Source organism: Myodes glareolus, chromosome 4 (genome assembly GCF_982192425.1).
Source record: "Myodes glareolus chromosome 4, mMyoGla1.1, whole genome shotgun sequence".
Classification (NCBI taxonomy): Eukaryota; Metazoa; Chordata; class Mammalia; order Rodentia; family Cricetidae; genus Myodes; species Myodes glareolus.
The window spans coordinates 87539755-87551183 of NC_142029.1; positions in this window are offsets into that span (position 1 = coordinate 87539755).

Below are 11429 nucleotides of genomic sequence, written 5' to 3' on the forward strand. Positions count from 1 at the left end.
CCAAAAATGATTTAAGAAAATAATCCTGTACTGATAACCCTCAACTTGCTGACTTTTTGCAAGTATAAAAACTAAGACTTATTGTATTATTAACTCATGCTAATAGTAAATGCCTAAAAACTTGAAACAGTGGAATAAAATTAAGTCTCCAGAAATTAATCTTAATAAAATTGCAAATTGCTATTTGCCAAGGTGATAGACATTTTCATCATGGGAACATGAGAGCATGCCAACAGATGTGGTGCTGTGGCTGACAGTGCTATATTTTGTATGTAATAGGGAGTGTACTGACAGTCACACTGAAGTAAGCTTGAGCAAAAGAGCCATCAAAGCCCACCCCACAGTGACACACTTCGTCTACCAAGGTCACACCTTGTAATTATGTCATTCCCTTTGGGAGATATTTTCTTTCAAACCAACACATTCTACTTCTTGGCCCCCAAGGTTCAACTTCAAAAAGTCCCCATAGTCTATAGCAGTTCAAACTTGTCTAAAAGTTCAAAGTTTCTTATAATATTTGTGTAATCCCCTTGTAAAATAAATTCAAAAAATAGGTCACATACTTCTAACATATAATAGCACAGGATATGCATTACCATTTCAAAATGCAGGGAAGAGAACATAGTAAGGAGATACTGGACAAAAGAAAGAATGAAAACCCAGCTTGGTAAACTTCAAAATCTGTAGCTCCACGTTTGATGTCAAAACACTCCAGATCTCTAACTTTGTTCAGCCTTGCTGATTGTAACACAGTTCTTTCTCTTGAACTGGTTGCATTCCTTGCATACTTCCTGAGAAGGTATCCTACAACTCTGGCATCTCTAACATCTTGGGGTCTCCAAGGCAATTCAGACTTCAACTTCACAACTTCATGCAGTGGCCTCGCTGAGCCCCCATTCAAGGACACCACAGACACGTAATTGCCTCAGTGGATTTATTTCATAACTCCTCTTTTTCTATCCTTAACTCCAAAGTCAGAATCATGTGGCCAAAACTGTCATGTTCTGTTGCTTACTGGGGCTGAAACATACCCCAATTGTTTAACTTCATCATTATCAGCTTTCTGTTTTCCTTCACAGCCTAATCTTGGCTGTCCTTGACCATGCTCTAACGGCGAATCAATCCCACACCAGTTATGCTTTAAGGGGTTATTTATTTTGGGGGGTTAAACTTACATACACCATAAACCGTCAGGAAGGGAGCCTAGTCGCTGGAGCAGGAGCTGGGAGCAGGAGCCGGGACCAAGCGCCGGAACCAAGAGGGCCGAGCTGAGCTCTGTGGCTCTTTTTAAAAGAGAAATATACCACACCCCAGTGGGCTGGTATTTCAGCAGCTATTGGATGACGGAGCAGAAGGTGCTCCCACAGCACCGTGGGCTCGTGCTTCAGCGACTATTGGCTGAAGCAGCGGAAGATACTCCCACAGCACCTCCCCCTTTTGTTTAAGTAAGAGAGTTCTAAGCCTACTACGAATTATATACAATAAGTACAAACCTACACAATTATATACAATAAGTGCAAATATCCTATTCTAACTAGCTAAAGTCTTGTATAATAAATAACTTGGCCAAGTCATGAGAGGAAAGTAGCTACATTTATCTAGTCTTCAACCCCATAGAAGATCCGAGAAGGGAAATAATGTTACCTGAGAAATTAGGAAGTGCAATCAAAGAACTTCCAAAACATGCAACAGATCACAGAGACAACTGGCTACCTGGGCAATCACAAAAGACCGGTTTGCAGCGTTGAAGCAACCAACTTTGACTTAGGCCTAGAATAACTGACAGATTACTTTTAACAGGCAAGAGATTTTTCAAAACCATCTTACCCTGTCTTGGCAAGAATTAACAGTTCTGTCTATCCATTTCCGGATTTTATCCATTTCAGGATTTTAACAGGCAAGAGATTTTCAAAACCGTCTTACCCTGTCTTGGCAAGATTTGACAGTTCTGTTTATCCATTTCCGGATACCGTGTATTTGTCAGTAGTTGAGGTATGAGCAGTTCCTTACCCAAAGGCCAGTTTTGTCAAGAAGACAAGCTCCAAGTGGAGTGTCTTTGGTGCTCAACAATCCCTCAAGAATTGGTCGGTTTTCCAGGAGTGATTGTGTCTCACTACACAGAACTCTAAGATTAAATTAAATGCCATTTTCTACAGCTCTTCAAAGAGGTTGAAGACTATTTATATATAATCTCTATGTATCTAAAGAACCTGATTAGTCTAACCATAAATATGACAGACATAGATGACTATTGATCTACAATTCTTAACATGTATCTAACTTAAAGACTAAGAGAATAAACAACTGTGCAATAAATGAGGACAATGGCCTCCAAATGTAAACAATAAATATCAATACATAAACAATATATGAGTATCTGAATCAGAGGTAGAAATGTACACTGCAATATGGTATACATATATCAATACAATATTTATCAATACATAAAAAATGTTTTAAACAGGTAGAAGCATGCTTACATACAATATTCAATATATGCCGATGTAATTATCTATAAACAATAACTCACAAATACCATTATTATCTATCCAATTATCCCCCCCTTTTTTCCCAAAAGATCCCTGAGCATATAAAATTTCTTTCCCAACTCTCAACTGTATACTAATTATAATCAATCCCTAAATATTGTTCCTAAACCTGAGGACAAACTTTGCTGAGAGAGGGACATCGTCCTCTAGAATTACTTCCAGCTGTCATGGAAGTATGGTTCTTTCTGGAGGATCCTGTGAAACTAAAATGATGGTTAAATTTCAAGGTCAATGTCTTTTAAAATTGCAAACAGTCTCTGAGTATTTTGTGGACGTCTGGCCAGAATGTTGTACAAGATGTGCACCATTTCAGCTAACCAAGTTGGAATCATCTGTGCAGCTGATACCCGAAACAGGACTTGTAGTAGTACTATCAGTATCATGACATCATATCAACCAAGTGGAGTTGTTGCTATGGGGGGTCCCATCTTCTTCCTGAAAATTTCAAATGTCAGTGCAGAAAGAACTCATTGTTCATTGTGGAAAACTTCAACATTAATTATATAGACATATACAAACATATTCAATGAAAAGTATGATAGACATATTCAATGAAAAGTATGATAGATATGAAGAAAAGCAAAGATGTTTTCTAAACTCATATTTCTTTCTGTCTCATATCATGGCTCTTGACGTAAGACAGAAATTCCAGAAACTCTGGGTTTTTCTCCTAACAACAGGCTTGGAATTAGAGAGGGACTGAGCCAAGAGTCCAACTCCAAAACCAGCTCTATAAATTCAGAAATATGATTTAGTATATTCCAGAGCTTCATACTCACAGAACCTGTTCAGTTTTCTTGATAATCCATTTTGGGTAGTTATTTTTCCATCTGTCAGCATTCAAACATCCAGGGTACTTTGAATTTTTCAAAGACGAGTGTTTTCCTGTGGAGACAAGAACAGAACCCTGCCCCCATTTTATGTTTTTCTTACCACCTGTATGGTTATTATCATTGTAGATGCTGTCATTTCTCCGTTCCAAGAGGTTTCTTCTCTTCAGATCTAACCTTTATTAATTTTGATGGTATCCACAATTTTTCTTCTCCTGTGGAAACAAGAGTAAAACCCCTTCCCCATTGCAGCACATCTCCTGGCTTCCACTGTGAGGTCAGCACATCCTTGAAATAAATTGGTTGATTTAATTCAGCAGACTTTCCCAATATCCAATGTCTTCTGCAACCGTTGTCCCCTTCTCATTAGCATTGAGAAATTTCAAGGTTAATAAAGCATTATGTAACCTATTCCTGGGGGTATTTTCCACCCCTTTCTGTTTGTTCAACATATCTTTTATAGTTCGATTTGATCTTTCTAAAACTGCTTGACCTGTAGGATTGTATGGTATACCAGTAACATGCTTAATATTATAATAAGCAAAAAATCGTGTCATTTTCCTAGAAACATAAGCTGGACCATTATCCGTCTTTAACTGTGTAGGTATACCCATGATGGCCATAACTTCTAATAAATGAGTGATTACTGAATCAGCTATTTTTGAGCTTAAAACAGTTGCCCATTGGAAACCTGAGTATGTGTCAATGGTGTGATGTACATATTTTAATTTGCCAAATTCTGGAAAGTGAAACACATCCATCTGCCAAATTTCATTCCTTTTGAATGAACTAACCCTTTGGATTAGTCCCTGCAGGCAATGGTGTTTGGTTATAAAAGGAACAAGTAGGGCATTTCTTTACAATCTCCTTAGCTTGTTGCCATGTAATAGAAAACTTTTTTTTCAAGCCTTTGCTATTGACATGATGTATTTTATGAAATTCAGATGTCTGCAGCACACTACCAATCAATAATTGATCAATATCTGCATTACCTTGTGCTAGAGGACCTGGCAGACCCATATGGGATCGGGTATGCATTATATACATAGGGCAGAGCCTGTTTCTGATCATGTCTTGTACCTGGATAAACAATGAGGTCAGTTCTGTATCATCAGGTATAAATTCAGCAGTTTCAATATGCAAAATAACTCATTCTGCATATTGTGAGTCAGTAATTATATTAAGAGGTTCTTTAAAATCCCTAAGCACCATAAGGATGGCATATAATTCTGCCTTCTGGACGAAATCATAAGGACTTTGTTCCACTTTACTCAATTCTTCTGATTTGTAACCTGATTTCCCTGATTTATTAGCATCAATATAAAATGTATGGGCTCCGGTTATTGGAGCATCATGGACAATTTGAGGGAGGATCCAAGAAGTTCTCTTTATAAAGTTAAGTCTCTTGCTTTTTGGGTAATTGTTATTGATTTCTCCCAAAAAATTAGCACAAGCTCTTTGCCATGGTTCATTGTCTTCCCACAACTTTTTTATCTCATCAACAGTGAAAGGCACTATAATTTCTGCTGGGCCTATACCTGCTAATTGACGAAGTCTCAATTTTCCTTGTATAATCAATTCAGAGACTTTTTCCACATAAGTTTTTAATTTTTTACTTGGTTTGTGTGGTAAAAAGATCCATTCTAAAATAGTATTTTCCCTCTGCATTAAAATTCCCGTAGGAGAAATTCTGGAAGGCAATATGACTAGAATGCAACTAAGATTTGAATTCACCCTATCTACATGTGCCTCCTGTAATTTTTCCTCAACCATCGTCAGTTCCTTTTCTGCTTCAGCTGTTAACTCTCTGGGACTATTCAAATCTTTGTCACCATCTAAGGTTTTGTTTAAATGAATTATTATATCAGGTGTTATCCCAACAGCTGGTCAAAGACTGGAAATGTCTCCTAATAATCTCTGTAAGTCATTAAGAGTTGGTAACCGGTCTCTCCTAATTTGTGCCTTTTGAGTCTTAATTCTTTGTAAACCTATTTTATAACCTAAATAATTAACAGAATCTCCTCTCTGAATCTTTTCAGGAGCAATTTGCAATCCCCATTTAGGTAATACTATTTTTACTTCTTCAAACAGCCTTTCTAAGGTGTCTTTGTTTTTTATCAGTTATCAGGATATCATCCATATAGTGGTATATTATGGACTTAGGAAATTGAGTATAATTTTCAATGGTTGGCTTACAAAATATTGGCACAGGGTGGGAGAGTTTAACATTCCCTGTGGGAGGATGGTTCACTGGTACCTCCTTGCAGGCTGGGAGTTATTATAGGTAGGCACTGTGAAGGCAAACTTTTCTCTATCTTTTTCTTGTAATGGTATAGTGAAGAAACAATCTTTCAGATCAATAACTATAAGAGGCCATCCCTTTGGTAACAGGGAGGGCAGAGGAATTCCAGATTGCAAAGGGCCCATAGGTTGAATAACCTTGTTGATAGCTCTAAGATCTGTCACCATTCTCCATTTACCAGATTTTTTCTTAACAACAAATACAGGAGAGTTCCAAGGGCTGGTAGATTCTTCTATATGTCCAGCATCTAATTGCTCTTGTACCAGCTGTTCTAAAGCCTGTAACTTTTCCTTAGCTAAAGGCCACTGTTTAGTCCATATTGGTTTCTCAGTCAACCATTGTAAAGGCATGGCTGTTGGTACCTCTGAAGTGCCATCAGTTGTGTTGTGTTCTTGTATAGCTCTAATGGCTGGTTTCTGCCATCTGTAATATCTTGTAATATTTTCCTCAGAAATATAGGCTCTGGAAGCAGCAGGAATGTTAATATGTGTATTCCATTGCTGCAATAGGTCACGTCCCCATAAATTCACTGCAATATTTGTTATATATGGCCTTAGTTTTCCTATTTGTCCGTCTGGACCTATACAATTGACCCATCTCGTGCTTTGTCTTACTCGAGATAGGGTTCCAATTCCTAAGAACTGAATATCTACCTCCTGAAGAGGCCAATGCGGATGCCAAGATTCTGGAGTAATGATACTTACATCCGCACCTGTGTCCAGTAAGCCAGTAATAAATTTGCCATTTACACACACTCTTAGCTGTGGTCTTTGTTCATTTATAGAAGTCTGCCAGAATATTTGTTTACTTTGTCCTCTTAGATTTCTTGATTCATTTACCACATTTAACTCATCCTTCAGGCCATTATTGCTTTTAACAGCAGGCATGGGGCATTCTAATTTCCCTGAAGAGGCATGTTCTCTGCAGTGATCGGAAATGACTGGACCACATTTGCCATGGGGGCCTTCGAGAGGCCCCCTATTGAGTTTCCTGATGGCAACGGGTTGCCCTGTTTATCTCTTGTTGACCTACACTCATTCGTCCAATGTCTGCCCTTTCCACATCTCCTACATAAACCTGAAGGCTGAGTCCTCCTATTCCTGTTATTCCTAGAAGAGGCATTATTCCTGGAATTCCATTGTCTGCAGTCCCTTTTCATGTGTCCCATTTTGCCACAATGAAAGCATTTTGTAATCTGATGTCTCCTTTTACCTTTGGAAATTGCTTCTTGCACCTATGTTTCATTGCCATAATCAAATGTATCAACATTCATTGTATGTAAAACCCATTCATCCAAAGGCGCTGATCTGAGCTTTAAAGGCCCCAGGATCCTTTTGCATTCTACATTGGCATTCTCATAAGCCAAAGACTCAGTTACTATATTTCTTGCTTCTGGTCAGGTATCCCTATTTGTACAGCCTTAGTTAGTCATTGTAAAAAGTCACTAAAGGGTTCTCTCTGACCCTGTTTGACCCTGATATATGATTCTACTCTCTGACCTGAGTCCTGAACCCTGTCCCAGGCCCTTAGAGCTGCTGTAGCACATATGGATAAAATGTTTTCATCATAAAGAGCTTGTTCCTGAGGATCAGAGTAAAGTCCTTCCCCTAGAATTTGATCTAGGGAAACCTCAATTCCTTTCACTGATTCTTGTTGTAAAAGTCTGGCCTCTTGTTTGAATAGGCATTTGAAATGCCATAAAGGTCCGTTCTCTAGGACAGCTGATGGGAGCTGGTTCCAATCTTGAGGGGTGGCCCTGCTGTTCAGAGCCCAGGATTTTAACATCTCCCTAACAAAGGATGAATGTAGTCCATAATTCACAATTGCTTGTTTAAATTATTTCAGATCATTCATACGTATAGGCTCCGATGTATGTTCTTTAATGACCTTAGGGTTTTTGGAGCCGGTTATCTTTTCTGATGTTATTACTGGAAAGGCTGGTATAACTCTTTGTAAACTGAAAGTTTTTTGAGGTGAATGTTGCCTTTCTACATTTTGCTCCTGTTCATCAGAGTCTATGATTTCCTCAATCTTAGTAAATCTGCTCACCATTGCCTTCTGTAAGTCATGAATCTCCTGTCCAGTATTATGTTCCAAAGCCTTCATTAATGATTCTAAGTCACGGAGCTTGTCTGTCAGAGACACCATTTCCTCCTTGGACACAATCGCCTTCATTGATAATTCTAAGGTGTGGAACTTGTCCATTAGAGATACCATATCCTCTTTGGACATAATCCTCATGGCATGTACTGTGCCTTCTTGTATGGAAATCCTGTCAATTAATCTATCATACCCTTTTGATAAAGTCTGATTTTCACATTCAATGGTTATAATCCTCTCAGCTAATGTTTCAGCACTTACAGTCATGGACTGGAGGTTATGAGTCAATTTGGTTGTCCCCTCCTCCAGAGCAGTGAAGCTCCCTTCTAAAGAAGCAATATCAGACTGTACCTTCTTGATATTTTGGTCAGTTGACCGAGTCATATCAGACAAAGATCTAGTCTCCTCCTTGAGAACTCCAAACTCTGATCTAGTCTCCTGCTTGAAAACTTCAAACTCTGATCTAGTCTCCTGCTTGAAAACTCCAAACTCTGATCTAGTTTCTTCCTTGAAATCTCCAAACTCTTTTTGGAGGAGATTGGTATCAGTCTGAATTGTTCTTAAGGTTTTAATCTCTGCCCTCAGCATTGTAGATTCAGTCTGTAAGGACTGTATCTTTCTTATAAAATAGCCAAACACCAGAAAAGCAACAGATCCCAGGAATAACAAAGTAAGAGGAATATCAGAGACATTCTTCAGAATATCCTCCATAGCGCAATTAAAAAAAACCATTGAACTTTTGGATAGTAATATTTTCTGACATTTTCAATGAAAAGAAATTGTACTTGTATGTATGTATGTATGTATGCATGTATGTATGTATATATGTATTTTCAACCGAAAAGAAAAATCTTACCTATAATGACTGTTGCCTGCCAGTAGGAGGTGGGGCGCCACCTGAATCCACGTGGCAATGGCGTTGATTCAGGAAGTAAACTCTAGAATATATACACTCAAATCCAGAGGTTAAATTCACAGATCACAAAAGGTCAGAGAGCTTCTAGTGGCCAATAAACAAGGCAGCCTGGCCTATCCCGGCCGGGCTCTCCTGCCCTGCCGCTCTGTTCAACCTGATGCAGAGGGTCGTGACACAGCCACTGTGCTGTTACTAAAGAGGCCTAGTGCTTTGGGCCCCGTGTTCCTGTGCTGGGATTAAGGGTCAAGCTGCTTGCAGCACTCCCAATCAGTTATGGCAGATGGCCGGGGTTTTAAACAGCTTGCTGGAACTTCAAAGGGAGCTTGCGCTGTGAGCTCTTTGACTCACGCTGCAAGGAAAAATTTAAAAATCCATGCAGAACAGGGCAAAGTAGGCCGGCAGAGACTGTCCGGACCTGTGTATCCTGGGAGGCGTGGAGGTTATGGCTGAGGGAGGGCTTGTGCCAAGCCGAGCCAAGCCAGAGGCCGAGCTGGGGAAGGGGGGGTGGGGTGGTTCTTAAACCAAACACTGGGCGCCAAATAACAGCGAATCAATCCCTCACCAGTTATGTTTTAAGGGGTTATTTATTTTGGGAGGTAAAACTTACATACACCATAAACCGTCAGAAAGGGAGTCTAGTCACTGGAGCAGGAGCCGGGAGCAGGAGCCGGGACCAAGCGCTGGAACCAAGAGGGTCGAGCCGAGCTCTGTGGCTCTTTTTAAAAGAGAAATATACCACGCCCCAGTGGGCTGGTATTTCAGTGGCTATTGGATGACGGAGCAGAAGGCGCTCCCACAGCACCGTGGGCTCGTGCTTCAGCGACTATTGGCTGAAACAGCGGAAGATACTCCTGCAGCAATGCTCTTTAGACCAGGCTGACCTCAAAGGCAGAGATATGCCAGCTTTTGTCTTCCCAGTACTAGGATTAAAGGTATACCTCACCACACCCAGTTTTAAGATTTTCTTTAGTTCCTTTCACAAGCCAGAAATTTAGCTTGGTAGGATATTTCCCTGGTGTCACCACTCCCTTTATTCTATTCCTAAATCTATTTATCTTCTTGAACACAGGATTTAGCTCTATTCCACTTCCTAGAGATTATACCCTGCTCAGCTTACTCCTTTTCATTAGGCGGTTTTGAGATTTCTTCTGTCAATGGAATTAATTCAAAACTCTTCACTTTAGCCTCAGGTAGACAGCTTTAATAAGGGAAAATAGCAGATTTCTTTACCAAAATATCACAAGAGCAATCTCTAGGCTGAAACGTCTTGATTGAGCCTCTGATAGTTCACATAATGTTTAGCACTTCTGTCTTCCATGTTTCTCTGTGAATGGCCCATTAAGCAGTGTGTAAAACATTTCACTGCTTTCATAATCCAAAGTATCAAAGTCTAAATTCCTTCAAAACTAACACATGGTCAGGTCAGGTCTATATCAGAAATACCTGATACCAACTTTTCCCTGAGTAAGAGTTTTCATTGCAGAAAAGAGACAGGATGACCACAGAAACTCTTAAAAAGGAAGACATTTAATTGAGGGTGTTCAATTATAGTTTCAGAGGTTTATTCCATTATCATTATGATGTGAAATATGGTGGTATTCAGGCAGACATTGTGCTGGAGCTGAGAGTGCTACATCTAACAGGCAACATGAAGTCAATGGACAGCTACACTGATGAAGCTTGAGCAAAAGAGACTGCAAAGCCTATCCCAACAGTGATACGTTCCAAGGCCAAACCTCCTAATAGTGCCACTCCCTTTGTGAGTTATTTTCTTTCAAACTACCACAGAAAAAAAGATGTTCCATGATAAAGTCAAATTAGAAAAATGTCTATCTATAAATTTAGTCCTAAAATAGGTACTAAAAAGAAAATTCTAACCAGAGGAGGTTAACTACACACATATAAACAAAGGAAATAAATAATCTTACATCAGCAAATCAAAAAAGGGTAAACACACACTGTTACACATACACATGCAAGCACACACACACACATATGCACACACAGGAACTCACATATATCACCACCACCACAAACAACAGCAACAAAATAAAATAATTCAAAATCCATCAGCCACTGATATCTCTCGAAATTGATGTCTCAATTACATATACACACTAGCAGAATGGATATGAAAAAGGAATCCATCCTTCTGCTGAATCAAAAAACATACCTCAATATCAAGGATAGATATCACCTCAGGGCATAGGTTTAGAAAATGATATTTCAAGTGAATGGCCTTAAGAAGCAAGCATAGATAGCTGCATTAATAATTAAAAAAGTAGACTTCAAGCCAAAATTAATCAAAAGAGATAAAGAAGGACACTACACATTCATCAAAGGAAAAATCCACCAAAATTGCATTTCAGTTCCTAACATCTATGCTCCAAATACAAGAGTACCTAATTGTGTAAAAGAAAAGATATTGCAGCTTAAATCACAAATTGACTGACCCTTATACACTGACAGTAGAATGCCTCAATACTTCACTCTCATCGATGGACAAGATAACTTGACAAAAAATGAACAGAGAAATACTGGAGTTAATAAGCTCTATTAACCAAATGGACCTAATACATAGTTACTGAATATTTCACCCCAACACAAAATATTATGCCTTCTTTTTGCACCCCGTGAATCCTTATCCAAAACTGACTGAATATACAGACACCAAGAAATTCTCCATATACAAGAAAATTGATATAAGTCCCTGCATCCTATCAGACCATCAC